Raw genomic sequence first — 27,914 nt, 5'->3', positions numbered from 1 at the left:
AGAATAATAGATTTTATTAATACCTAGATTCAAAGATGGGGCATCCCAGGTGGCGCTAAGTGGTAAAGAACTCGTCTGCCAGTGCAGGAGAGATAAGAGACACCAGTTTAATAATCCCTGGGTTGGGAAGATCCCCTGGAGGAGTGCATGGTAACCCACTCCTGTATTCTTGTCTGGAGAATCCCATGGACAGAGGAGTCTGGCAGGTTTTAATCATGGGGTCGCAAAGAGTCAGACACGACTGAAGCGATTGAGCATGCACATGCAGATTAAAAAATGCTTATTTTCATTTCTGCAGGTTCTTTCATCTATAATTTGGGTGGGGCGCATGAATCAGGAATCTAAATTTTAGAAAAAACAAATTTTTTAAGGTGGCCAATTGCAACTGCACTTAAATGATTCATTTTCTGCCAGTTGATGAGATATGCCATTTATATGCTATAGGGTTACTTCTGGACTTCCTGTGTTTTGAATTGATTTGTCTGCTCTTGAACTTAGACAAAGTATTTTAATTACTATGGATTTACAAGATTTATTAATATTTGGTAGATCAGACCTCCCTATAATACCCATCTTTTTAAAATGTTTCTTTGGTTATGAATATTCTGTCAGTTACTTTTCTGGATGAATCTTAAAATTATTTTGCCAATTTGGGGAATGGACATGAGTTTGAGCAAGCTCTGGGAGATGGTGATGGACAGGGAAGCCTGGCATGCTGCAGTCCACAGGGTCACAAAGAGTCAGACACGACTGAGTGACTGAACTGACCGAAGGGTCCTCCTGTCAATGGTTATTCAACAGCTAGTTACGATTTTGGTGCTCTTGTGGGATGCTTATCCTTCTATTCTGCCATCTTGAACCGGAAGCCTTCCATATTCTTAACTGGACATTTAGATTTCCTCTTCTGTACATTGCCTTTTTATTAGTGTCCATTTCCTTACTGTTTTTCTTTTACTGATATTTAAGGCTGAAAATACTCAGGTTGATTTAATTATTTAATATTAACATTTACTTATATTTAATGTTTTGGTTGGTCACTAATCCTTTGTCAGTTGTTTGCATTACAAGTGTAACTTCTTCGCAATCTTTTGTTTCTTTATGTATATCATTCTTAAGTTTTAAAGTAGCCAAATTTGGATTTTCTTTTAGAGTTCGTGATTTTGTTTGCTTATTTGTTCCTTTATTGGAGAAGTTCTTTCTTGCCCTGAAGTCGTCAAGAGATTCTGTAATTTCTGCTAAAGTTTTTTTTTGTTTATTTGACTGCCGGGTCGCAGTTGCAGCACGTGGGATCCCCGATCTTTGTTGTGGCGTGTGGGTTCTTCAGTTGTGGCAGGAGAACTCTTAGCTGCTGCATGTGAGATCTGGTTCTCTCACCAGGGCTTGAACCTGGGCCCCCTGCCTTGGGAGTGTGGAGTCTTAGCCCCTGGATCACCAGGGAAGTCCTCTCCTAAGGTTCTCAGTTTTATGATTTCCATTTAGGTCTTTAATTCACCTGTAATGTATTTTTGTAAGGGATGTAAGATAGGAATCTATGTGTTTTTTTTCCTGATTGCATAATTAATTGTCCTAATAATATTTGTTGAACAAATTTATCCCTTGGAAACTAGAATGTAAGGGCTTTCCAGGTGGCTCAGTGTTAAAGAATTCACCTGCCAATGCAGGAGATGCAGGAGATCCAGGTTCGATCTCTGGGTTGGAAGATCCCTTGGAGGAAGAAATGGCAACCCACCCCAGTGTTCTTGCCTGGAGAATCCTATGGACACAGGAGCCTGGAGGGCTACCGTCCATAGAGTCGCAAAGAAGTTGGACACAACTGAGCGACTGAGTATGCACTCAGTAGAATGTAATGTCACCTTGGTCACAGTTGAAGTTTCCACCGTGCATGGAGAAGGTCTGCATTTTGTATTCTTTTATGTTGGTTTGTTAGCTTAACCCTAATACTATGTTTGTTCAATTTACGTAACTTTGTAATAAAGCTTGACACATGAATGGAAAGCTTACCCATTTTGCTTAAAATTTGTATTGACTTGTTTTTGATCTTCTGCTCTTTTCCATTAATTTTAGTTTTTGCTTGTAAAGCTACATACAGCCATTGACATTGTTTTTTAGTTACTCATTCTCTATTTAGTCCATGTTAATACTAATACAAATGTCTTAAGAAAGAATGGAAAAGATCTTATCACTCTGGAAAATCACTATAATTTTTTAATATTGATAGCTAGCCTGGTTATGTCTTCTTGGCTGAGACAGTTTCTTCTCTCTGTCTCCCTCCCTCTGAATGCTTGTCCCTGACTCTCTTCTTTTTCTTCTTTTTGCACCAATCTTTGAACATTTTCTAATAACTCAGACTCGTTATTAATTACATTAAGAAACCCCAATTTGCAGCTACTTAAATACAGTCTTTCTGAAAAATGGCCCACATCCATCTTTATTCCCAAATCTTAGTTGAATATTTTGTTCTTTTGAGCTGACACCTTAGGCTTAGTTTTGTGTCTAAGTTTTTCCAAATCTTAAGTAAAACGATGTCAGTGGTTCTGAGATTTCTTAGGTCTTGGAGGAATGTTTACTTGTTTCCTCTGGAGAGTAAAATAAGTTTCTTCTTATCTGAGATGCCATAATTCTGTTGTTTCTTTGGCTGTAAGTAGAACTGCTAGGTGGACACAAAATTGCCATAAAACAGCATAAGATTTTCTACTTTGCTAAAAGTGCCAATGGGATCATTTCGTGTTCTAGGTTTTCAGGATGGGTCAGCATTATTTTCTACCTTTAGTAAATTACAAAAAACAAAAACACAACTGTAACTGATGTTTGGAGTACACTTTTATAATGTAGATAAAATCCATGGAAACTTGGAAACATAAACAAATCCTGGCAAGATGCTTTTAGACAATACCAAAATTGAATTGTGGGGATAGAGCGGAGAGGAGGGTGTTCTCTGAAGGAGATAAGCCCTTCTCCTGGGATTCAGAGCTTCATTTGCTTCTGCTCAGAACTCCAAGTGCTCTGATGATTTGATTGGATCAGATTCTTTCCGTCTCAGAGATGATTTCGGGTGTCTCCCTTGGAACAAATCCCCAGTAGCCAGAACAGAATCCAATTTCCTCCTTGCAGCACTGCCACAGTGTACTTCTTCACCGCTGACTCAGAAATTTCAGAGTGCTTTGCCATTGGCTGCAGTTTGAGATCTGCCATGCTCCATGGCCATGAGCAGAAATCTTGATCAACAGAAATCTTTCTATTTGAGCTGGCAGAGCTGATTAACTTATACCTGTGTAAAGAACTCTGATGGTTCCCAGACTGGGGAAACCTCTTCTATGAGTAAAATAATGGGATTTAAATTTATTGTCGATAAATCAGCTGCTTGCTCCTTTTTCCACACTAGACCCTGTGAAAGACGTGCTATTCGATGTGATATCTGACAGTCTTCTCTGTTCAACCCGTCCTGCTCCTTTCACCCAGCCTGCCTAGTTACATGTGTGCATTCACATGTCTTCGTTCTTTACTGACTTGATCACCTGGGTCTTTTCCCTCAACATTACTTCTGCCCTGGTACCTGTTTATACCACCTTTTTCTTTTTAAAATTATGAAATACTGTAAACATACAAAAAAGGTATATAGTACAATATAGTAGTAGCTACCTCTACACATCACACAACTTTCACTATAACATTTTGCTGGGTCGCTTTAGATGTTTTTTCTTTAAGAAATAAAATCTACATTAAAAAATAAAGAGAAATGAATTTTTTTAAAAAGAAACAAAATCTTACAAATACAGTGAACCCTACTCTGACCTCATTCCTCTTCTCAGAAATGACTGATATCCTGAATTTTTCCATAAAGGTTTTAAAGTATTGTTTTGTGGGCTTTAAAACTTTATGTAACTGTTATAGCACTGTGAGTATCCCTTCAACCTACTCCTTCTACTCTACATATTTAAAAAAAATTATCCATGCTGATACAAGTTGCTCTGGTTTCTCACTGTAATTGCTGAGTGATATTCACAGAGTGAACACATCACTATTCATTGTTTATCCTATGATGAACAGGTAGGTTGTTTCTAATTTTTTTTCCTCTGTAAACAAGCTCCCAAACTTATTTTTGCTCATGTCTCTTTAGATACCTGAGCAAGACTGTCTAAAAGATGGAATTGCTCAGCTATAAGCTATTCCATCCTTATGGAAAAATTACTCTCCAAGTGGTTTTTGCCAGTCTCTGTGGAACTGAAATCTTATCTTAGGGAAATTGTATTTAACTACAAGTGGAATTGAGTGTATGGTCATATTTTAATTGACTATTTACTCTGAGAATTGTCCACTTTAAACACTGAATTTCTGTTTTACTTGTTTTTATGAACCTTTTACATATTCTGAACACTAATCTTGTGCAGCTGCATGTCAAATTATCTTATTTGAAGTAGTTTGTACCGTCATTTTGTTACTAGAATGCTTTGATGTGAACTTTCCGAGTGGCTCAGCGGTAAAGAATTCCTCTGCTCTGCAGGAGACACAGGAGATGTGGATTCAGTCCCTAGCTCAGGAAGATTCCCTGGAGGAGAGCATGGCAACCCACTCCAATATTCTTACCTGGAGAATCCCATGGACAGAGGAGGCTGGTGGGCTATAGTCCACAGGATTGCAAAGAGTCAGACACGACTGAAGGGACTTAGCACATGCTTTGATGTACAGAGGTTTTTGGTCTCTTTTTTTTTAACTTTGTATCATTTTGCTCAATAAATATTTTTAATTTTATTTTTAAATTTATTGGAACATAGTTAAATCACAATGTTGTGTTAGTTTTACGTGTTTCAGCAAAGTGATTCGGTTGTATAGAGGTTTTAAAATTCAATCTTTCCTTATGACTTCTTGGTTAAAAAGTCCTTCTTTACCCAAAAGTCATGAATATATTTTTCCATATTTTAGTGTAAAAGCTTTAACGTTTTCCTTTTCACATTTAAGCATTTAATCCACCTGAAATTTGTTTTTGTATATGCTGTTTAATCAGGATCTAGGCTTTTTTTCCCCCTCTTAAGGATCACTGCTTATTCCAATACTATTTACATGCTAGTTGATAATTTCCCCATGATTTTCAGTGCTGTCTTTGAAAATATCCAGTTTTTATATTTATGGTTCTGTTTCGGACTTTCTGTGATGGCTCATGGATATACTTGGCTGTCCTTGTCCTAAGCGCTATTAATCACTACAGCTTAATGCTCAGATGTGTTCTTCAGAATGCTGTGGCTGCTTCTGGCCCTTTGCTTTTCCTATAAATTTCAGAATTAGCTTGTCAAGATGCAGAGAACAGTCTTGGTATTTTGATTGGGTTTGCACTAACTTTCCTAGATTGATTTTGGGAGACTTGCTGTCTTGAAGATGCGAGGACTCCCCACCTATGAATATCATCAATCTGTTTCCATTTATTTAATCCTTCAATTGTGTTTTGTATCCTTTGGTATTGTTTTATAGCCTTTTCCACAGAAATATCGCACATAAATGATAGATTTAGTCCTTGGTATGCGTGTGTGCTCAGTTGTGTCTGACTGTGCGACCCCGTGGACTGTAGTCCCCCAGGCTCCTCTGTCCATGGGATTTCCCAGGCAAGAATACTGGAGTGGTTACCATTTCCTACTCCAGAGGATCTTCCTGGCCCAGGGATTGAACTTGCATCTCTTGCATTGGCAGGCGGATTCTTACTGCTGTGCCACCTGGGAAGCCCAATTCTTGTTATAGGTAGTATTTATTTTTTTGTGAAAAACATGCTGTTAAAAATTGCTCTGGCTGCTTGTTTGTTACTGGTGCATAGAAAAGTCATTGATTCATGCCTGTTGATCTTGCTGAACTCTAACAGTCTGTAAGGACTCTTGGCTTGTCTGTTGACATATCATCTGGTAGTGACAGTTTTGTTATTCATTTGTAGCCTTTCTATTACTTTTTTCTTGTTTTACAATGTCTTCCAGTACAATGTAGGATAGAATCAGTAATAATAGACATCCTTTACTTTAAAGAGGATAGACCTAACATTTACCATCAGATAGGATGTTTGATATAAGAATTTGGTTGATCTCCATTCTCAGATTAAGGATATTTCTATTCTTATTTTTCTATGACTTAAAAAACTTATGAATGGGTTTTCATTTATATCAATGCATATTCTGCAACTATTGGAAGCCTCATAACTTTTTTTGCTTTGTTAATTAGGTAGAGTACATTAATAAAATTTTAATATTAAGCCATATTTGTATCCCTAGAATAAACATAGTTCAGCCAAGAGGAATTTTTAATATACTCATGTATTAAGAAGCATTTCATTTAGGACTTTTGCATTTATATTCATAAATGGTATTAGCCCATAATTTCCCTTTTTCATGCTCTCCTTAGTTTGTTTTAGTATAATGGTCATATTGTTTGTTAAATGAACTGTAGAATTTGTCTTTTCTATGCTCTGAAATATAAGACTGAGATTGTCTATTCTTTGAGGATCTGCTAGAACTTTGCTGGTGAAACTCTTCAGGTTTGGTGTTTGTGGGTGTGTGTGTGTGGGTGTGTGTGTGTGTGTGTTTAAGAGGGGTAGATTTTTCAAACATTGAAATGCTTTCTTTAATGGTTGTTAAGTTTATTTAGGGTTAGGAAAAATGCTCCTTATGTCAGTTTTGGTAAATAAAATTTTTCTAAAAGTGTCATTTTCAAATATATTGGCATAAAGTTGTGTATTTTATGATTTTTAGATATCTACTTTCTTTATAGTTCTATCACTTTTTCATTCCTGGTGTATTTTTTACTTTTCTTCTTTTTCCTGATGAATCTTGCCAGATTCTGTTTATCACTCATTTTGTCTAGGAATATTATTGAATTCATTGTTTTAACTGTTGCTGAGTTAATTATTGAGGTATAGTCCATATTTAGTAAACTGCATAGGTATAAAGTGTATAATTTGATGAGTTTGACACATGTATATAACCATGAAACCATTACCACCATCAAAATGATCACTTCCAAAGTTTCCTCATGTCATTTAGTGACTCTCCCTCCCTCCCTTTCCCTTTTCCAATGCCTCATCTTCAGGTGACCACTGATCTACCTTCCATCACTGAAAACTGGTTTGCATTTTCCAAGAATTTTATATAAACGAAAGGATGGAGCATTTATTCTTTTATGTCTGGATTCTTTCACGCAGCACAGTTATCTTAAGGCTCATCCATGTTGTTGCATGTGAGAGTATTCAGTCCTTTTTAAGACTGAGTAGTACTCCATTGCGTATATACACCGGCAATTTGTTTATCCGTTCACCTATTAATAGACATTTGGATTGTTTCCAGTTTTTGGTTCTTACAAATAAAACTGCTCTGAACTTTTGTGTAAGTCTTTGTGTGGACTTTTACTTTTACTCCTCTTTGGCAAATATCTAGGCATGGAATAATTGGATCCTTTGGTGGGTATGTGCTGAAAAATATTTTGGCATGTTGTTCTTAAGAGGACAATTGAATTACCCAAGTTACCAGCACAAGAAATAGAAGTCCCCTGTGTTTTTCCCTTGTACTTTTGTGGTTTCTTTTCTTTTTTTTTCTATTTAAGTGTCTGGTTCCACTGAAATTATTTTGGTATAAGAAGTGAGTTATCTAATTAATTTTTCTCCAGATGGTAAGTTAATTATCCCAACACACACATTTGACAGAAATGTAAATAGATTGAAGCTAGAATCATACTCTTAAATCTCATCACAATATTGGCTAAAGATTTGGAAATCTTGTTAACCCAAACTAACAGGAACAGGGGCTTGTGGGTTGCTTGGAAAGTCAACAGGCAAGTGAACCACTCCCAAATGAAACATTAATTATGGTTATTTTGAGGATATTTTTTGCTGTATTTAATAGAACAACAGAAAACAAAAGACATTTTAACCTCAAATATTTACCTCAGACAATAACTTCTTGTAGTCTATAATTTTTCTTCAGTAACAATTATGTAGTTAAAGAAAACAAGGTCATTATTTTGAATTTTTATCATGTTAGTTAAATGTGAAATGAGGATAAAAAATGAAATAGTCAAGTTGACCAAAGTAAAAAGATAGAAAACACAGAGTTTCTGCAATTTTCTCACATGATTCATAGTCTAGAAATGAACATTTCTCCTTATTTTGATGTTCTGATGATTTCTTAAGATAAATCATCCATGTAGGGGCAAAACTGATATTTCTCCACTGAAAAAAGAAGCTATGATTGCTAGTTCTTTTAGATAGCCATTCTTTCCCAAAATACATGTGGTGTAACTTTTTGATTACCATATTAATAAAGATAATGCTCAAATATTTTAGATCTCAAACTTATTGTAATTACTATAGAGGAGAGATAATAAATCTTGCTCAAAAACTGGATTGCACCTGGGATTTGAAATATTCAATATTTTGATAGAAAATGACTTTAGTATAATGCATGATTTGTGCAAAATATAAATTTGTTTTTAAGAAGATTACCTGAACTTGTTTCAAAAACTACAAACTATTACATTCCTTTTCCTCTTTCTCTTGTTTCTGTTACAAACATCTCTAAACTTTGTGCTATTTTAATCCAAAAGTACTTCGATTTGTTTATTCAATTAATATGTTTCTCATTTATTCGACAGTTGTTTGTTGGCATTATGTAGGCACTATCCTGGATGTTGAGATACAATGTGGAATAAAGATGGACAAGGTTCCTGATCTTATGGAGTTTATGTTTCAGCAGGACAAACAGACAATAGACACATGAAGACCCAAATAAGAAGAAAAGCGAAAGTGAAAGTCTCTCAGTCGTGTCCAACTCTTTGTAACCCCATGGACTATACAGACAGTCCATGGAATTCTCCAGGCCAGAATACTGGAGTGGGTAGCCTTTCTCTTCTCCAGGGGACCTTCCCAACCCAGGGATCGAACCCAGGTCTTCCTCATTAATCGTAGGCAATAATGATGCAGAAGCTGAAGCTCCAATACTTTGGCCATGTGATGCGGAGAATCTACTCATTGGAAAAGACCATGATGCTAGGAAATTTTAAGGACAGGAGGAGAAGGAGTTAAGAGAATATGAGATGGTTGAATGGCATCAATGACTCATTGGACATGAGTTTGAGCAAACTCTGGGAGATTAGTGAAGGACGGGGAAGGAGCTTCATCTGCAGTCCATGGGATTGCAAAGAGCTGGACATGACTTAGGACTGAACAACAAGGCAATAATAGAGACTGGGAAGAAAATTACCCATGTGACATGAGGGAGAATTATGGAGGTGGGCAGCATATAACGGTGTAGCCCCTAATATGTACTGAGCATCCATGCCAGGCCCTCTGGACTTTGTGAATCCAAAATCGTGCCTGAGATCTGGGCTTTGGAGAAGAGCAGACAGAATTATGTCCCCATAATTCATAATTATTTTCCACCCAGAGGCAGATTTATGAGTCACGAGCTAATGCTGGTTCAACCTTGGAGCGCCTCGCTATTACAGCCCCTGTGAGTGAAGGGAGTTGCAGAATGTTCTAGATGGTGAGGGGAAGCCAGGTAGCAACCAGGAAGCATTTTCTTTGTAAGCATTTCAGGGAAACTGTCCAAAGCCGTCTCAGGAGACTTCCATACCTAGAATTCAACAACTAATTGTGATTTCTTTTTTCAGTTTGAATATTCACTTTCATACCTAATTCTGTATTTGTATATTTGAATTCTTTTTCTATGAGAGACCCTCCCTATCCCAACTTGTATAAGCTTCAAGCCTTGCAAAACTTGGCTTTGTTCCTGTCTTGGCCTTTGTCTATCTGTATGACTCTGAGTAAGCGATTTAAATTCACAGTTTCCTCATTTCTAAAATGGGCATAATACCTCAATCATCAGGTTGTGTGAAGATTAAGTGAAATTAAATAGTATTTCAAATGTTATCCTCAGCACCTGGCACATAGTAAGTACTGAATATGTTATAGCTCTTATTATTATCACTAACCCTAAAAGGACTTATAATTCTGGTAGAGAAAATCAACAAATGTAGATCCATAGGACACTTGGATATAGAACAGTATAGAGGTTGAGGATGTAGGATCTGGAGACAGATAAACCTATTCAAATTCTAGTTTTGTAACTTATTTGCTATGTGATCTTAAGCCAGTTACTTAATTTCTCTGAGCCTCACATTCCTCATTTGTAAAGCAGGGTAATATTGGCTACTTAAAAGCTTTGTTTCAGTAATACAGTGCTCACTGCCTGGAAAATCTTAAATAACACTTAGATATTTAAACTAGAGAAATTCTCAAATATAAACACAAGGAGACCTACCTAAGAATGCCCGTTATTTCTTTGTTTGCAATAGAGAAAAACAGAACAACTCAATTTTTAAAACAAGTTGTAAAAAATAAATAAAACACATTGTTTTGATCATAAAATGGAATGTATAATAATTAAAATGAACTAGATCTATGGATTTAATATTAATAAATCTAAAAGCATAACACTGACCAAGAAAAAGCAAATTTCAGAATATTATGTACACTGATGCATGCACGCTCACTTGTGTCCGACTTTTTGCAACCCCGTGGACTGTAGCCCTTCAGGCTTCTCTGTCTATGGGATTTTCCAGGCAAGAGTACTGGAGTGGGTTGCCATTTCCCTCTCTAGGGGATCTTCCTGACCCAGGGATCCAACCCACATGTCCTGCATTGCAGGCAGATTCTTTACCTCTGAGCCATCTGGGAAGCCCATGTGCACAGATAACACTCGCTAAAAAGAATCCACATAAAATAATATTGTTTATGAACACATATGTTCTGATTATCTATTGCTTCATAACAAACCACCCTAAAACTTTGTAAGTCAATCAGCATTTTATTTGGCTACAATTCTGCAGCCTGGGCTTGGCTCAGCTGGGCAGTTCTGCTGGTCAGTAGTCACTTGGTGGACCTGGGTCAGCAGGGGCTCAGGCGAGCCGGGCTTTCTCTCTCCTTGTTGTTTTGGGGCTCCTTCTCCATGTGGCCTCTACACGTGGCCTCTACACGTGGCCTCTACACGTGGTCCTCACATAGGCCAGGTTTCCTACATGGTAGGTCAGGGCTTCCAAGACTGCCAAAGTAGAAACATCCGGACCTTCTTACAGCTTAGACTTGGACCTGGGCCAGAACCACTTCTACCATTCACAGCCAACTTGGACTCAAGGGAGGGGTCTACGGAATGATGTGAATTCTGGAAGGAGCTTTTCAATAGAGGAAACTAACGTAACAGAGATTCATAGTGTGTGTGTGTAAAATGAACATAAGCAACATGGTCAGGATCACTTCAGTCCAGTCGCTCAGTCGTGTCCAACTCCTTGCAACCCTGTGGACTGCAGCACACCAGGCCTCGCTGTCCATCACCAACTCCTGGAGTTTACTCAAACTCCTGTCCATTGAGTCGGTGATGCCATCCAACCATCTCATCCTCTGTCAGGATACACACATTCAAAATACTAGTTGCCAATGGCTAGAGAGGGAGAGTAATGGGACTAGGGAAAAAGAATTTCTAACATAGAAATTTCTAATTTCTGTAACATTATTTTCTCTAAAAACTTGATCTGAGATAAACACAAGTATTATAACATCGTCCTTTATACTTTTCTGTTTGAAATTAAAAGTTCAATGAACAGTAGCTATTATTAATAAGTAGGGAGGGTTAGGTTAATAAGCCAATAATCTGACATATGTTGTTTCTAGGAACATGGTGTTTCCTTTCTACCAGGTTCTTCTTGGCATGGGGGCACATCTCCTCTGATTAGCACAGAAACTGGCAGCCTCAAGGTCAAAAGTTCTAACATGCTGATTGAATGTAGCTTCATAAATACTTAGTATGATATTGACTATTGAGTTTGGTGGTGTGGTGGAAGCAAATACGCTTGTAATTATGAAACACACAACATTTTCTTGCATCATTGGAGAAGAGCAGAAAGTAGCATAAATTGACTGAAAGTAGTCCCTCTGTTGTGTCTGACTCTGGGCGACCCCATGGACTGTAGCCGGCCAGGCTCCTCTGTCCATGGGATTCTCCAGGCAAGAATACTGGAGTGGGTTGCCGTGCCCTCCTCCAGGGGATCATCTCAACCCAGGGATTGAACCAGTGACCCTTACACCTCCTGCATTGGCAGGCAGGTTCTTTACCACTGGTGCCGCCTGGGAAGCCCCTAAATTGACTGAGGCTGTTGCAAATATGGGCAGAAGAGGGAGATCAGTATAGTCTTCAAATATCAGCAGAAGATCTAGGAGAATGTGTGACGTGAATGAGACCTTGATGGTAGGGTGGATTTGGACAGCTGGATCAGAGGGCCCAGGATTCAAGGTGTCAGAGGGGAAGGGAAATGTCCTGGAAGAATGAAATTCAAGTATCAGAGGTTGGGTGGGGGAAAATATGGAGGACCTAAAAGGAGACTTAACGAAGAGTTGATATTTGGTTATTATTGTTTTAACAATAACCAAAAATTCACAATTTCATTTAAATGAAAAATTTAATTTATGTTGAAAAATAATTTAACATTTTATCTCTGTTACTAGTTCACTTTATAGTCCAGCTGGCTAAGCTTTTGGCCCTCAGGTCACAAAGAAAAAGCAACTCCTCCACGTTGGCACCAAACCCTTGGGTCACAAGTTTGAGAAGTGACTTAGTCAGTGATGACTTGTCCAAACAATTGAGAACGGGGCTTACTCATTAGTGGCCTTGTGTTAATAATGGGTATTCAGCTCATAGAAAAGGAATACTTCCCAGATGACGAGCGTGTCCAGAGACTGGCTTTAATGGGCCTTGGGTGTGGGAGCAAGAACTGCCCACGGGAGAGGGGGTGTGCACCACTCCCTTGGCAGATGTAGACAATTGAGCCTGCACCTCAGTTTGTCCCTAGATGGCTGGACAGGGGACCAAGAGGCTTCAGTAATGAAGTGAAGATTTTATAAAAATGTATTTAACAAAACACATTTCTCTAAGGAGATCTCATGTAACTGCTCTGTTCAGGCAATTTGAGTTGATAACTTACAGCCCAGTGCAATCCTGGGGCATCCTTCAGACCCCTGTTCATGACTTAACGCCTCTTTAAGGAATAGACAAGCCATCTACAGCCAACATGGATGAATCCAGAGAATATTATGCTTAGTGAAATAAGTGAGACATTGACAAATACTGTTGGATACCATTTATATGTGGAGTCTGAAAAATAGTACAAACAAAACAGAAGCAGACTCACAGATATAGAAAATACACTAGTGGTTCCCAGAGGGGAGAGGGAAGGAGCAGGGACAACATAGGGCTATGGGACTAAGAGATACCACCTACTGTGGGTAAAATAGATGAGCAACAAGGGTAATATTGTACAGCACAGGGAATTATAGCCATTATCTCTTAATGCCTTTCAGTGGAGTATAATCTTTAAAAATACTAAATCAGTGTGTTGTACACCTGAAACTAATATAATATTGTAACTCAAGTATACTTAAAAAAAAAACCATGGACAAGCGAAGGACAGAACATAATTATAAACGACCTCAGGAGCCAAGAGCCAAGGACCATATGCAGGTCAGAGTCAAGGAGAGGCCAGGCAAAGAGCAGCGGAACAGACACCTGCCCAGGGCCTCGTGTTCCTGGGAAGAAAGTGGGACTCTGCTGACTCAGATGGGACCTCGTGTTGGTGTATTGTTTTACGCTGGCTGACAAAACTCAAAGTTTTCACAAGTATTCTTCCACTTTGGCTGGCTTCCCTGGTGGCTCAGATGGTAAAGTGTCTGCCTGCAATGCAGGAGACCTGGGTTTGATCCCTGGGTCGGGAAGATCCCCTGGAGAAGGAAGCCTGGTAGGCTACAGTCCATGGGATTGCAAAGAGTAGTAGAAATGTTAGTACAGTGCATGAGCTGATGAAGTTAATCTCTTCAGATTTAAACAACTTCAATCTCATGGTCCTCTCATTTCCTCTCCTTTTGCCTCGTAAGTGTAATAAAAGCATTGGACCTTCTAAAGCTCCATATGTAGCTTTTATGGGACTAATTCTGATCATAGATCTGAAGTAGTCAGGAGACAGGTCTGTAGGTTTGTTTCTCCACATTCTGGTACCGTGAGCTAATGGGAACAAGGTTTAGGGGGTCTTAGTGTGCTAATGGGCTTCCTACGTGGCTCAGTGGGTCAATAAACTGCCTTCAGTGCATGTTCTGCAGTGCAGGAGATGCCGGAGATAGGGGTTCGATTCCTGGGTTGGGAAGATCCCCTGCAGGAGTGCACTCCTCACTCCAGCATTCTTGCCTGGAGAATCCTATGGACAGAGGAGCCTGGTGGGCTACAGTCCATAGGGATCGCAAAGAGTCAGACACGACTAAAGAGACTGAGGAGCACTCACTGATCTAAAGAAAGAATTTTTTTTAAAAATTTTAAATATTATCTTAATCTAATCACAGGGAAGGAAATGATCTATAATTTTCAGAATTTATTCTATATCTCCAGTACTGGGCTTTCTGAGTATTTCATCAAACCAGTACATAAGTTCTCAGGAACAGTACGTGACGGAGTTGGGGGCTGTTGGGAGGTGGTGCAGGATTGAGAAGTCAGTGAAAGAGAAGAAATTCTTTTTAAATTTTATTTTATTGTGTATCTATGTGTGCAGGCACAAGGGACGCCAAATTATAGAAGAAATGGTCTCACTCCTTAAGTCAGTAACTTAGATCTCTCTGTTTGGAAGAAAGAGCCAGATAACCCCAACCATGCAAATCTAAGCTTAATCCATGTGAGAGGGAACCGTGGGTGGAAACAGAAAAGCTATTCCCTCTGATCAGTTAGTGTTAGTTGAACACCCATTCTGGGCCAGGCTCTTTTATACGTATTATATCATTGAATATTCTCAAGAATTCTGGAAGACAGGCATTGTTATCACTCTCTTACTGAGGAGAAAAATGGAAACTCTGATAGATGGAGCGGTTCGTTCAAGGTTCACAGCTGGTAAGTGGTATAGCTAGGATTTCACCCTGGTATTAACAGTTACCGTTTATTGAGTGTTTCAGGCAGTGATAAGCATTTTATTTATATTAACTCATCCAATTTCCAGTAAATTAAACAACCCTCTCCATCACTGTTATTTTTCCCAGTTTACAGATAAGGAATTTGGGACTTGAGTTGCTTGTGGTGTACAGGTACCACGTGGCAGGTACCAAGGCATTTGACCCCTTTTTTCTGACTGTGCTTCCCTTGGCACTGAGACAAGTTGTCAGGGGAAGGGAGAGGCAGACCAAGATGCCAAGGAGCAGCCTGTAACATGAAGTGAAAGATCCCAGTGGCCTAAATTGCTTGCTTATGGGCTTTTGTATAGCCATAACAATACAGATATATATTAGTAGTATTAGTAGGGTATGCTTTAGCTGGGCTTACCAGCTTACCAGTAAGCTGGGCTTATTGGCGCTAGTGGTAAAGAACCTACCTGCAATGCAGGAGACATAAGAGACATGAGTTCGATCCCTGGGTTCGGAAGATTCCCTGGAGGAGGGCATGGCAACCCACTCCAGTATTCTTGCTTGGAGAATCCCATGGACGGAGGAGCCTGGCGGGCTACGGTCCATAGGGTTGCAAAGAGTTGGACATGACTGAAGTGACTTAGCACGCACACATGCTTTAGCTATGGGGGCTTCCCAGGTGGCGCTAGTTGTAAAGAACCTACCCGCCAATGCCAATGCAGGAGATGTAAGAGACACAGGTTCAATCCCTGGGTTGGGAAGATCCCCTTCAGAAGGGAACGACTATGCATGCTTTAGCTAAATATTCAGTAAATTTGCTTTTAGTCTTATCCATAGATCATGAGTATTACATCTTCCCTGGAAACTTCCAGGTATAAAGACCCAATTTAAGAACAATGGCAAGAGACTTGATTGTGTCTGGCATAAATCCTACTGACCATCTCAGCCCTGGCACCATCATTGCAGGTGCCCTAGCTGACAGAGACCCCCGGACTGGACCTTCTCTTTCTCCTTAGATGGATGGTGTTAATAGAGCTTTCTCCCAACCTGTTCTTACAACGGGCCATCCCCGTCCATCCTCCTTATCCTCCCTATGGTCTCCTGAGTCGTCTCCCCGAAGGTCTTAGTGCTCTGCTTTATTTCAGGAGCTGCAGGCAGCCACATAGCTAAATAATGGTTTTATTCTTCCCTGATCTCATAAATGTAGAATTGTGACTCAGTTACATTCTCCAGAGAGCCGAAGTTATACTCCAGTCTGTCCAGGCAAGGAGTTAGACACACAAACAGTGTGAGTTGCTAAGCAACATACTATACACTTTATTAGCTGCAGCAATGATGACCGCTCGCAGTGCCGTGATCTGTGGGGATTCCAGCTCGAGTCCTGAGGACACAGGTACAGTGAGGTATGGAAAGGTCATATGTGGTCTCATTTGGTTGAATCCCTTATTTTCCTTTCTCCTTCCCAAGTCCCTTTGGATTGACTTCATACTTTGTAATCAGAAGTAGAATAAGACATGTCAGAGTGGGAGGGGAGGCGCACAAACTGTTTAGTTCTATGTATGTCGATTAGCTGAGATATCAACATATCTGGGCCATACTCTGTGTGTGTGTGTGTGTGCATGAGTATATATGCATGTGAAATACTTCAACCTTACAAACACTCACAGCTAACGGGTCCTACCTAGTGGTTCTTAAGGCTTCCGCTTAAACATGACTTTTCACCCAAAGCTACCCACGACTGGGTTAGGTATCTCCTGACATGGATGGATATCGGTTGCTGTTGTTTTTGGTTATTAACATCTAAAACCCCTCCTGAATTTGGAGAAGAATTCCCTTATGTGTAGTATTTGTGAGACCTCTTCCCACTGAGGAGTCTGACTGGCGGGAGATTTCTCTCCCACTTGCGGGCAGTCCAAGTATTATCCTATCAGATTCTGCTTTCTGAAAATTTCGACCATGAGTAAATATTAGATCTGGACATGAGAGATAGCCAGAATTCCTTTCCTGTTTCCAATGGCAGGGGCAGCTGCCTCCTGGGGGGATTGTTCCTCCCATTTGGCATTTGAAACCTTCTGGAGTCCTTTTCAATTTCTGAGCTTGCTGCTCTACCTCTTCTAGACTCTATAAGTAATATCATAGCACCCCCCCCCCCCATCCCGTAGCCTTCCAGGAAATCTTTTTGCCTAAATCATCCAGAATTAGTTTCCAAGCTTGACCCAGGAGCCTTGAATGAATCACACTCCCTTAAACTCACAGAATATATTAGTTTCTTATGGTTGTCCTAACAAATTAGCACAAAGTTTATGAAGGGGACCAACAGAAATTGTTTCCTCACAGTTCCCAAAGTCCAAAGTCCAAAACCAGTGTCAGTGGGCCCAAATCAGGGGGTTGGCAGGGCCATGCTCCCTCCGTAGCCTTAAGGGAGAGTCTGCTTCTTCCAAGACTTCTTGGAAGAATCCAGCTTCTGCTGATTCCTTGGCTTGTGGTTTGTGGTTGCATCACTCCATCCTCCGTCTCTGTGATCAATTGTCTTCTCTTCTGTGTGGGTCAAATATTCCTCTGTCCCACTTTGATAAGGATACATGTAATTGAAATTATAGCCTACCCACCAGGTAGCGCTAGTGGTAAAGGACCCTCCTGCCAATGCAGGAGACCTAAGAGCTGTGGGTTGGATCCTTGGGTCCAGAAGTTCCCCTGGAGGAGGAAATGGCAGCCCTCTCCAGTTTTCTTGCCTGAAGAATTCCGTGGACAGAAGATTCTGGCAGGCTACAGTCCATGGGGTTGCAAAGAGTCAGATGTGGCTGAAGTGACATCATGCAGATAAAATTGTGGCTCAGATGGTAAAGAATCTGCCTGCAATGCAGGAGACCTGGGTTCAATCCCTGGGTTGGGAAGATCCCCTGCTGAAGGGAATGGCAACCCCCTCCAGTATGTTTGCCCGGAGAATCCCAGAGGACAGAGGAGCCTGGCAGCTACAGCCCATGGGTCATAAAGAGTCAGACAGGACTGAGTGACTACACTTTCACTTTCAATATAGAATGATCTCTCCATCTCAAGATCCTTCATCACATCTGCAAAGAGCCTTTTTGCCACGTATGTCAACTCACAGGTTCCAAGACTTGGGTTGTGGACACCTTTGGGCCATTCTCAGCCAACCAGTTTCCTCAGTTTATTCCTCTGGAGTTCTGGTGGTCAGTTTACTTGTCCATCTCCCTTACTAGACTGTGGATGCCTGGAGCTCAGGAGCATTTGTCATGACTTGGCGACTGAACAACAACAATGATCATTATTTCCTCGTGCCAAGCTTCTGATATATATTCAAGATATTTGTTGACTGATTCAATAAACATGTTAAACCCAAGATATGATCATTATTCCATCTACTTTTCAGCACAAGGTTTGAAATATTAAAATTTGGCAAATTTTGTCTCATCATAGGTTTGATATTAGCATTCTCTCTCTGTTTAATCCAGTTAGTTTTGCTTTTAAGCCTCTAACAGTTCTTCTCACTTTAGGACTAAGTCAATAGACATGAAACTTGCATCATCATTCAGCTCCAAGAACAGACATTGCTAATGGATCACAGCTCCTTCTTAAGAGCCCAGACGCTGCCTTAGAATCCTTGTTCAGGCAACTGCTCCCTGTTGAGCAAAGTTGGCCTGCAATACAAAAAGTTTTACGTCATCATATTCAGAGCGTAAACAACCAGTGTCTTCAGTCTGCTTCCACTTTCTCATCATTTCCAGCGTTATCTGTACTTCAACCAGAATGAAGCATACCATATTCATTTTCTAAGTTCATAATGTTCTGCTCCTCTCTCTCCTACCTGGGTGGTAACCCCCATTCCAGTTCCAAAGCAAGTCCCACTTCAAACAAAAGAGATTTTTCTTTAACCTTGACACATATAATCATTTCTTTTTATGCCACGAAATAATTATTTTCTCCAATTATAATTAGCACCTATTTACCCCAGTCAGTTTTATTTACTTACTCCATCAAACTGACATTTAATTGATTCTCTCTCCCCCAAATACAACACGTTGAACCCCTCGCTTCTTTTCTGGGTTTGTCAGAGGAGACTCTCATGACCCGCCAAAAGGTCCTATCAGGGATGCTGATACGGCCCTGGCTGCATCGAGTCTGCTTAGAGGACTGTTCAGGTGTGTGTGGTTCTGACCAACTAGAACCTGAATTCTATTTCTGGGCCAAGTTGGGAGGATCAATGTCTTTACTTTCCCGACCCAGTGGTTTCAATGGTAAAGTGAGTGATGACACTTCCAATACCAACAGTGCAACCACTCATCAACACACTGCTCCCTTGCTCTCAGCACGGAGAACACGGCAGATGCTTCTCACATGTTCCCTGGTGCATCACGAGCCGTGAGCCCACTTGACCTTGGAGAAGCAACGGTGTGCAAATAAATCATCAAGCTCTTGTCTTCCTTCAGTTATGGGTTCTAGTTGTCAGATGTGAAACATTAAACAGCCACAGAAAGATAAAGCCTCTCAAGTGGCACATATCACCTAAACCTGCTTTATGAAACAAGTATGTTTCAAAGATACATCATTGAACATTTTTAAAAATCATCATAAGGGTGCTCTAGTTTGGATGTAGTTATTCTTTTTCCTTTTTAAAAAAATAATTGAAGTATAATTGATTTATAATATGTTAGTTTCAGGTGTACAGCACATTGACTTAGTGATTCAGGTATATATATATATATATATTTTTTTTCAGATTCTTTTCCTTTATAGGTTATTATGAAATATTGAGCATACTTCCTAGTTATTTTCTCTTTGGTAACTGTTGGGGTCTCTGGGACCAATCGGATAGGTTAATATGGCTATTCATAATGACACAGAGATGGCGGTAGAGTCAGACTCTGCTGGAAATGGTTTTGCGGCTGGTGATGGGAATCTAGGCTGCAAGAATTGTCTTTCATCCAATGTCATAGTCGAGTGTGTTTTTCTTCAAATCTAGAGGAGTAAAACTAGGGCCACGACAGGCCAATCATGTCCTTTTTATGGCATGTGGAAGGCATCACAAGGGCCTTATATCATCGAGCTCTCTGGCCGTTATATTTGGAACAGCCTCATCTGATGTCCACAGATGGTCAGTCATGGCTAACCTGTCCCAGCTCCAGAACACCTCCTCCCTTTTCTCCCCTTTCCAGCTTTTGTCTGTACATCTTTGGCTCAAGAGCCCCAGCAGTCATCAATTGATTTTTATCCTCCTACAACAACCATAAGTAAAGCAATACATGAAAAAAAGCTTTTTATATTAACTCAGCATTTAGAAAAATTTTTATACTTCTCCCTGTTGGAAAGAGTGAATGAATGTACTTCTGTAGAATTTCTAAAGCTTTTTTTTTTTTTAAAAAACCTTTAAACGGCTCAGAATTCATCTGCCATGTTATTATTGAATCCCCTTGGGAGTTTGACTTCTCTGACTCAAGGAGGAGCATCATATAAAAAATGGAAATATTGCCCACTATTGTCACCAGACCTGCAGAGGAACAGAGACTTAGCTAACGCAGCTTTGGTGACCTTTCCTTTCTCTTCTTACTCCTCTTTTGGAGGCAGTGTTGGTGAAGGAGACACTGATCAAGATGAAGATACATATGGAGCCAAAAAGGCAGGTGTGAACCTGGGCTGGATTGCCACCGTGAGTAACAGAGAAGGATAGGACTCCTTGCCTAATATGGCGAGATGGTGCTCACACAACATAATGCTTTCCGAACAGTTTCGTTGTTTAGAAATAGTCGAAATCTCTGATGCAATTGAGATAATGTCTCCTAAGAGTAAAGTAAAAAATTTAGAGTAAAAATTGCAAGGAAAAACCTCATTACGTAGATTCGAGGTTAACGTTCAATGCTACTATCTTGAGGTGGGATACGGCAGCCTTTAGCTCTTGCAGCCAGCAGTCCCCAAAGCAGCTTCCAGAATCCAGTTTCTGCTTGTCCCCCTGGCCAGAAGCAGAGCAATTAGGAATCAGGCCCCTGCTGTCTCACTCACTTTGCAGCATTGAAATATGGAAGGGTTGCTCATGTTTAGGCTCTTTTCTAGCACACAAAGCCAACCAGCTGGTATTTGGCTAAGTGGGATTCCTGAGAGAAGCATTGGTGGGGGCAGCTTACCAATGTAACACACGGGGGGCAGCCTCCCTGCTACAGCCCATGGGCTGCATTCCTTGGATGCCTGGTATTTCACTCCGGTTGCCATCTCACATAAACATCTGCTGGTCAAGGCTTTGAGGCAGGCAGGCAACCCTGATTAGTGTTTATAACCAAGAATCCTTAACTTGAAAAAATAGTTGTGGTTTTTTTTCACCCCCTATTATCTGGTTTCAGAAAGGCAAGAATGTTCTCAGAAAAAGGCCCTTTTTTAGAGAATGTTGGCTGCATAAAGGATGAAGGCAGGGCAAGAGGTAAGACCTTGTGAGGGCTGGAGACTCACTATGTGCACAGTGTTCTAGATTGCTGGAGTGTTCAAGCTTTGACATACTCACCAGTTTCAAATCTCCATTGCAGTCTGTGGTGGGGTCTCATACTCTGGTGCTTCAGTCAGCTTTCCCAGGATGGCTGAGGCTGTTGGCCCCATGGACTGCTCTTGAAGGAACAAAGGTTTGTATCAGTGATTCTCATGGGGAGGCAGGGAAGGTGTGTGTAAGAACCAACAGGAGAAAATTCTTCCAGAATACGCATTCCCCTCTTCCCTCCATAAGGACTTTCAAATTGAGGGTAACTAGGCATCTTGATAGCATATTGAAAAGCAGAGACATTACTTTGCCAATAAAGGTCTGTTTAGTCAAGACTATGGTTTTTCCAGTGGTCATGTATGGATGTGAGAGTTGGACTGTGAAGAAAGCTGAGTCCTTAAGAATTGATGCTTTTGAACTGTGGTGTTGGAGAAGACTCTTGAGAGTCCCTTGGACTGCAAGGAGATCCAGCCAGTCCATTCTGAAGGAGATCAGCCCTGGGATTTCTTTGGAAGGAATGATGCTAAAGCTGAAACTCCAGTACTTTGGCCACCTCATGCGAAGAGTTGACTCATTGGAAAAGACTCTGATGCTGGGAGGGATTGGGGTCAGGAGGAGAAGGGGATGACAGAGGATGAGATGGCTGGATGGCATCACTGACTCGATGGACATGAGTCTGAGTGAACTCCGGGAGTTGGTGATGGACAGGGAGGCCTGGCATGCTGTGATTCATGGGGTCACAAAGAGTCTGACACGACTGAGCGGCTGAACTGAACTGAACTGAGGCCTCTTGAGAAACCTATATGCGGGTCAGGAAGCAACAGTTAGAACCGGACATGGAACAACAGACTGGTTCAAAATACGAAAAGGAGTACGTCAAGGCTGTATATTGTCACCCTGCTTATTTAGCTTATATGCAGAGTACATCATGAGAAACGCTGGGCTGGAAGACGCACAAGCTGGAATCAAGACTGCCGGGAGAAATATCAATAACCTCAGATATGCAGATGACACCACCCTTACGGCAGAAAGTGAAGAGGAACTAAAAAGCCTCTTGATGAAAGTGAAAGAGGAGAGTGAAAAAGTTGGCTTAAAGCTCAACATTCAGAAAACTAAGATCATGGTATCTGGTCCCATCACTTCATGGGAAATAGATGGGGAAACAGTGGAAACAGTCAGACTTTATTTTTTGGGCTCCAAAATCACTGCAGGTGGTGACTGCAGCCATGAAATTAAAAGATGCTTACTCCTTGGAAGAAAAGTTATGACCACCCTAGATAGCATATTCAAAAGCAGAGACATTACTTTGCCAACAAAGGTCTGTCTAGTCAAGGCTATGGTTTTTCCAGTGGTCATGTACGGATGTGAGAGTTGAACTGTGAAGAAAACTGAGAGCCAAAGAATTGATGCTTTTGAGCTGTGGTGTTGGAAAAGACTCTTGAGAGTCCCTTGGACTGCAAGGAGATCCAACCAGTCCATTCTAAAGGAGATCAGCCCTGGGTGTTCCTTGGAAGGACTGATGTTGAAGCTGAAACTCCAGTACTTTGGCCACCTCATGCGAAGAGTTGACTCACTGGAAAAGACTCTGATGCTGGGAGGGATTGGGGTCAGGAGGAGAAGGGGATGACAGAGGATGAGATGGCTGGATGGCATCACCGACTCGATGGACATGAGTTTGGGTCTCCGGGAGTTGGTGATGGACAGGGAGGCCTGGCATGCTGTGATTCATGGGGTTGCAGAGAGTCGGACACGACTGAGTAACTGAACTGAACTGAACTGAAGAACATGTATTAATGTATTTTTAAAAAGCACTATTGTGACATAATTTATAGGCCATAAAATTCATATCTTTTAAGTGTACAACTCAAAGGTTAATAGTACCAATTGTGCAACTGTCACCACAACCTTACCTTAAATAATTTCCTTCACTCCCAAAAGAAACCTCAGCCCTGTTTGCCATCACTCCCCATCCTCACCTCCCAACTCTAGGCATCTATTAATCCACTTCCTGTCTCTGTCGGTTTACTTTCTCTTTACCTGTCATATAAATGGAATCATCCGCTATGTGGTCTTCCGTGTCTGACTTCATGTTTTTGAGATTTGTCCTAGTGGTGTATCTTGGTACTTTGTTCCTTTTTATGGGCATGTCTGCTTGCAAAACACTCGGGGTGACTCTGTGGTCTCCTGTTGAAGACAGCTATATATATGTATGTGTGTGAAAGTGAAAGTGTTAGTCAGTCAGTCGTGTCTGACTCTTTGTGACTCCATGGACCGGAGCCCACCAGGCTCCTGTCCATGGAATTCTTCAGACAAGAATACTGGAGTAGGTAGCCATTCCCTTCTCCAGGGGATCTTCTGAACCCAGGAATGGAACTCGGGTCTCCTGCACTGCAGGCAGATTCTTTACCATCTGAGCCAGCGGGGAAGCCACCAGGGAATATAGTATTTAAACATATTATATTCTTTTAGAAATTATCATCCATTTTTCAAAATGAAGACACAGAGAGGCCAAACAACTCCTTTATGCAATTAATAATTGAAACTTACAGCTTTGACTTCAAACCTGAGGGCTTGTCCCTGATGCACGCTCTGTGAACCCAGAAGGTCGAAGGTCAAAGGTCCGAGGTCACCTCTGGCATGAAGAGCTCCTCCAAAGGACACTAGAATGCAACCGGGGTGCCTCTGCTACAGGCTCAGTTAAGGGTGCCATTCAAAGAAACACTTGCAGCAACACTTCAGGAAAACCTCGGAAAGGGATTTAAGTCTTTACTGAGCTCCCTGGATAGAGCGTGTAACCCTGCAAGACACAGAGAGAAACAACCGTCCTCTTGGAGAGTCACATCTCCTCCAGACAGACCGAGGACCCAAGTGCTCCCGCTGGGCCCTCCTCCCAGACCGCCCCCCGTCTTTGCTCTCCCTCAGCCTCCTCCCTCAGACTCCAGCTCGTGGTGGCTGGCTTGCCTCCTGCTTCCTCCTCCAGGAAAGAATTATTTTCTTTTGTCCATAGTCCTTGCCCTTTTAATGCAGGTCCACTTAGTCATTCTGCATTCTGGGCTATTCTCTCCTCCATTTCTCTTAAAGTGACACTAAGAGTATGTGTGACACTTAAACTCTCTTAAAGAGACACTAAGAATTTCTACCCTTATGGCAGAAAGTCAAAGTCACTCAGTTATGTCCGACTGTATCCATGGACTTCTCCAGGCAAGAATACTGGAGTGAGTAGCCTTTCCCTTCTCCAGGGGACCTTCTCAACCCAACAATCCAACCCAGGTCTCCCACACTGCAGGCAGATTCTTTACCATCTGAGCCAAAAGGGAAGCCCAAGAATGCTGGAGTGGGTAGCCTATCCCTTCTCCAGGGGAACTTCCAGACCCAGGAATCGAACCACAGTCTCCTGCAATGCAGGCAGATTCTTTACCAACTGAGCTATAAGGGAAGCCCATGGCAGAAAGCAAAGAGGAAGTAAAGACCTCTTGATGAAAGTGAAAGAGGAGAGTGAAAAAGCTGGCTTAAAATTCAATATTAAAAAAACCAAGATCATGGCATCTGGTCCCATTACTTCATGGCAAATAGAAGGGGAAACAATGGAAACAGTGAGAGACTTTATTTTCCCGGGTTTCAAAATCATGAGAGAGTCAATTCCTAGGCAGGTTGATAAGAAGTTCGGGGTCCCCAAGAAGGAGATAGCGGTCTGGGGCTCTCAAGGAGGAGACAGGGGTCTGGAAATCTCAAGGAGGAGAAAAAGACAAACTTTTTTCCCCTCTACATTCCTTAGTCTTAGTCACATAAAACGTTTTTTTCTTTAAGCCCAGAACTGATGATTACACAACAAACAACTCAGTTTAAACTCTGTACTAAGGATTATATAACAACCATATATCCTGCTTGAGGACAGTTTCTCCTTCCTGAAAACCTTCTGGCTAATTCTGTTATCCAGCCAGCAAGGAGATCCAACAAGTCCATCCTAAAGGAAATCAATCCTGAATATTCACTGGAAGGACTGAAGCTGAAGCTGAAACTCCAATACTTTGGCCACCTGATGTGAAGAGTCGACTCATTTGAAAAGACCCTGATGCTGGGAAAGATTGAAGGCAGGAGGAGAAGGGGACGACAGAGGATGAGATGGTTGGATGGCATCACTGACTCAATGGAGATGAGTTTGGGTAAACTCTGGGAGTTGGTGATGGACAGGGAGGCGTGGCGTGCTGCAGTCCATGGAGTCGCAAAGAGCTGGACACGACTGAACTAACTGACCTGAAGAATATGTGAGGGTATGTGTGGGTTATTTTCTGTCCTTCTGTACTAGTGTTGGGAGTGGGTGTGTCCTGGGCTACCCAGCCCGCCTTTTGAAGAGGCTCCCAGGGGGCCAGGCAGCAATGAAGCCTCATTTTTAGCCTCAGTGGAGGGATTTAAACCATCCTCTTCTTGCCTGCTACTCTGTGACTTGCTGCCATCCCAGGCTCCTATCCCCAGTTTCCAGTCAGAATCAACATTCTGGGTAAAGACCTAGTCACAAAATAGCTCCCTAAAAAACCTTGAGCCTTTTATCATTTAATGCTTCCTCCTTCACCCCCATTTAATGGTTTTCCTCCTGTTCTGGACATGTGCAGAGTGTCTCTTGCAATTCAGGCTATTGCTTGCTGGGCATGGGGCAGAACAACTCAACAAGCTAGCATCTCTGATCTCTACTTTGTCCACGACCTGAGTGCTTCTCCTCGCCTTGAGTTCTTTCCCTTATTTAAAAGTAAAGACCTTCCTATTGAGAACCTCAGCATCCCAGAAAGACAGAATTGGAAGAGTCCTTAGAACTTCCCTTCTTTAACAGCCTCATTTTTCAGGTGAGGAAGCAGACCTTCAGGGGTAACTGTCTGAAACTCAAGTCACTCAGTCGTGTCCGACTCTTTGCAACTCCATGGATGATAGCCCACCAGGCTCCTCTGTCCATGGGATTTTCCAGGCAAGAATACTGGGGTGGTTGCCATTTCCTTCTCCAGGAGATCTTCCCAACTCAGGGATTGAACCCAGGTCTCCCACATTGTAGGTAGACCCTTTACCGTCTGAGCCACTAGGGAAATTCAGGGGTAAAGTATCTTGAAATTGTTTTCAGCATTTTAGATCCATGTGTGTGTGTTTAGTTTATGTGAGGATTAGAAGGGAAGAAGTAAAAAAGAATAGAAAGTTCTATAGAAAGCTGAGAGCAGAAAGATACATTGGAAACTGGGAAAACAATAGTATTTGAAATGAAGGTATTAATAAATTCCTGACGGTCTGTGTTGCCCTCACCACCTGGATCAAGGCAGTGATGAGAATATTAACACACAGGGCTGGTGTTTGGTGTGGAATGCATTATATTTTTAGGGATGGAAAGGTTTTGGATAGCGTCTGGAAATCACTCGTCCTGCATAGTCCTAATGCAGAGCAAGTGCTGAGTAAGTATTAGTTGATTGATTCGAGTAGGATTATAACAAGTAGTCAGGCTTCAGAGTGTAAAGGCAACCTTGAAAACTGTGTGCAAAATCACCAGGCTGCCATTTCTGCCTTTGGTTTGCAGGTCTTCCTGACTGGCAGCACGCGGCATGAATGTCACTCACCCTTCTCTGGTCCCTGTACTAGTCTTAGAAGCTTCCCACTAATGAAGGGACTAACTCTCACCTGCAACAAATCCAGCTGAACTCGGTACCGCAATCATGACATTCTGAGAGCGTCCTCCTTATTCACTGCTGGAAAATGGAACTTGAAGGGGTTAGGAAGGAGGGGAACGTTACGTCTTGTAGGTCTGATGTCTAGTTTTTGTTTAGCCACAGCAACTAGTAGTAACAGTACTTTACAGCTTGAAGAACAATGTCACATCCATTTTCTCATTCAATTATCTCAATAACCCTGTCAAGCCTGGGCTCTTCAGAACAAGTAAGTGTCAGGCTGTCATCCATACCCTGGTCCCTGCCTGTTTCTTTTTTTTCACTGGCTCTTGGGTTCTTCCAGCCCCCGCCACCCAGTGAGGGCACTGTGCATGATTTATTGGATGAAGAAACACAGGTCCTTTCCTGGGTGCTTCTTCTGGATCAGTGCACCCTTGGGCAGAGCTGGCCCAGGGGCCCCAGAGCCCTCACTTTCCTCAGGAGATGTTCTGTGCTCAGAGACCATGACTCATAAGTGACAGGAAGTTCTTGGCATGCTCCCTGCACGCTGGAAGAAAATTAATGGCCCAGTCGTTGTGTCTGGGGACGAAGAAGGACACAGTCAATGACAAGAGAGTTCGTGGCTGGGAAACACCTGCTGCTGCCTGGGGAGCACAGGCACGAGGTTGGCAGAAGCGGCTAGTCCGACGCCGAGCTGCGGACCCGCAGACTCCGCATGCCCCTCTGCCTCATGTGCTCGCGTCTCTCCAGCAGAGACAGATGCTCTGGACTTTTCTACATCCACGGAGCTCCTTACCTCAGCCAGCCCTCCTCAAAGCCTGCTGTGGGTTTCTTTCTTTCCTTTCCTCCT

At 41.7% G+C, this 27,914-nt stretch overlaps 1 long non-coding RNA gene across 1 annotated transcript in view; it reads left to right on the top strand.

Moving 5' to 3' along the window:
- The first annotated feature begins 16,261 nt into the window (after window positions 1-16,261).
- Window positions 16,262-27,914, top strand: part of LOC147359046 (uncharacterized) — a 55,768-nt gene continuing 44,115 nt past the window's right edge. The window contains exon 1 of the long non-coding RNA XR_015140163.1: window positions 16,262-16,350. This is a non-coding gene — a long non-coding RNA (uncharacterized LOC147359046). The remainder of the gene's footprint in view (window positions 16,351-27,914) is intronic.

Source organism: Bos grunniens, chromosome 14 (assembly GCF_055505025.1).
Source record: "Bos grunniens cultivar Pamir isolate PY7600 chromosome 14, Bosgru_T2T1.0, whole genome shotgun sequence".
Classification (NCBI taxonomy): domain Eukaryota; kingdom Metazoa; phylum Chordata; class Mammalia; order Artiodactyla; family Bovidae; genus Bos; species Bos grunniens.
This window is presented reverse-complemented; position numbering and strand designations above follow the sequence as displayed.